Genomic DNA, 2,500 nt, shown 5'->3' on the forward strand with positions numbered 1-2,500 from the left:
CATGATAAGCCCAACCAAAGATTCATATACGGTGAACAACTGCGACCCATGGACTATCAAAAATAAAGATGTCCATATGATCCAACCTGATGAATCAACGAAATACCTTGGTCTGAAAATTGGCCCTTGGACTGGCACTATACAGCCTGATCTACATTGTCAGCTAAAGACATGGATCTCGAAAATCGATGAGGCGCCTCTGAAGCCAACTCAGAAGGTTGAACTACTCAATGCCTATGCCCTACCCAGATTGTTATATCCTGCAGACCACTCGGACTGCAAGCAATCAACTCTCCGTGGGTTGGACCAAGAGATTAGAAAGGCGGTAAAAGGATGGCTCCACCTTCCCGCTTCAACTTGTGATGGACTGTTATATGCCAGAGCCCGAGACGGAGGCCTTGCCATCTTGAAACTGGAAAAAACAATCCCTTCGGTTCAAGTTAGAAGGCTGCAACGTATAGCAAACTCGTCCGATGCTATCACCCGTAATATTGTGTCCTCGCATGGTATGGAGGAAGAATACCGTAATTTGTGGGTACGAGCAGGGGGTGACAGTGATGCAATCCCAACATTCGTTCTCAGGGACTCGGTGTCAAAAGAACCTGTATATCCGAGACCCTGCGATTGGAGGGAGCATGAATTTCAGAGATGGTGCGAAAAGCCGTTTCAAGGAAGGGGCATTGTAAACTTTGCGCATGATAGAATCAGTAATGCTTGGTTGAGGCCATGGTGCGGCTTTAAACAATGCTTCTTTATCGCAGCACTACAACTAAGGGCAAATATTTACCCAACAAGAGAAAGCTTGAACAGAGGCAGAGATGGGGCCTTACGTTCCTGCAGGAAATGCTCTGCCAGACTCGAGTCCCTTTCGCACATTCTCGGTCAATGTCCTGCAGTACAGAAAGCAAGAATTGCGCGACACAACAAGATCAGTAACATTCTGGCAGACGAAGCGGCTAGATTGGGCTGGTCTGTATACAAAGAGCCACGGTTCATATCCGAGACGGGAGAGATGAGAAAGCCTGACCTCGTGTTTGCAAAAGATGAGGAGGCGGTTGTGATCGATGTCACCGTCCGTTTTGAGCTTTCAAAGAATACCTTGTCAGATGCTGCCTCGCACAAAGTTTCGTACTATACCCCTCTTGGTGATCAAGTCAAAGTGCTGACGAAGGCTAGCAAGGTCACATTCTTTGGATTCCCGGTTGGGGCAAGAGGAAAGTGGCCCCTTGAGAATAACGAGGTACTTACCTCCCTGGGCCTGACCAAACCCAGAACGACATCACTGGCCAAGATGATTTCCCGCAGAACGCTGCTTTTCTCTCTTGATATTCTGAGAATGTTCTGTGGAAATTATGCGGTCTATGAACAGTCATAGACAACCTCCGAAACAAATAATAGTTTTGTTTTAAGATGTCATTTGTTTTAGATTGATTTTGTTATTTTCGAAGGTGAAGTCGGTTTTTATTTCATTTTACTATTTTCCACAATTTAGATTGTTATTTTCCAAGACGAAGTCTTGGTTCTTTTTTTTATTGTTAGTTTTTTTTTTTAACACGTCGTATTTGTTACTTTAGAGCTTAGAGGGGACTTTATTTTCGCCTTACTATTTTCTGCCTACAAAGAAGATTAAAAATAAGCTTTTTTCAAGATGGTTTTGTTATTTTCCAAGGTGAAGTCTTGGTATTCTTATTTTACTATTTTCCATAAAGAAGACCTTTCTTTTAGATTTTGTTATTTTCCAAGACGAAGACTTGGTATTTTTATTATATTGCTATTTTTTACACGAAGCTTATTCAAGAGCACTTATATAGATTAGACTTTGTTATTTTAATTCTTTATTTTTGCACTACATCAGTTCGAGAGAAGACTACAAACCAGCTTTATTTAAGATGTTTTAGATTAGATTTTGTTATTTTCCAAGGTGAAGTCTTGGTTTTTTATTTTACTATTTTCCACAAAGAAGACTTTTCTTTTAGATTTTGTTATTTTCCAAGACGAAGACTTGGTATTTTTTTATTGCTATTTTTTTACACGAAGCCTATTCAAGAGCACTTATATAGATTAGACTTTGTTATTTTAATTCTTTATTTTTGGACTACATCAGTTCGAGAGTCCTGTAACTTACTATTTTCTGCCTACAAAGAAGATTACAAATAAGCTTTATTTAAGATGTTTTAGATTAGATTTTGTTATTTTCCAAGGTGAAGTCTTGGTTTTTTTTATTTTACTATTTTCCACAAAGAAGACTTCTTTTCTTTTAGATTTTGTTATTTTCCAAGACGAAGACTTGGTTTTTTTTTATATTGCTATTTTTTTTTTTACACTGCTTTATTCAAGAGCGCTTATATAGATTAGACTTTGTTATTTTAATTCTTTATTTTTGGAATACATCAGTTTGAGAGTCCTGTAACGTACTATTTTCTGCCTACAAAGAAGACTACAGACAAGCTTTATTTAAGATGTTTTAGATTAGATTTTGTTATTTTCCAAGGTGAAGACT

The 2,500-nt window shown here is 38.5% G+C and overlaps 1 pseudogene; it reads left to right on the forward strand.

Annotated features, from left to right (window-relative positions):
- LOC142914272 (28S ribosomal RNA) overlaps positions 1-2,500 on the forward strand; it is a 10,006-nt pseudogene that overhangs the window by 5,359 nt on the left and 2,147 nt on the right.

Source organism: Petromyzon marinus, unplaced genomic scaffold, assembly GCF_048934315.1.
Source record: "Petromyzon marinus isolate PM22_M1 ecotype Great Lakes invasive population unplaced genomic scaffold, UKy_Petmar_22M1.pri1.0 PM_G_Scaffold_28, whole genome shotgun sequence".
Classification (NCBI taxonomy): Eukaryota; Metazoa; Chordata; class Hyperoartia; order Petromyzontiformes; family Petromyzontidae; genus Petromyzon; species Petromyzon marinus.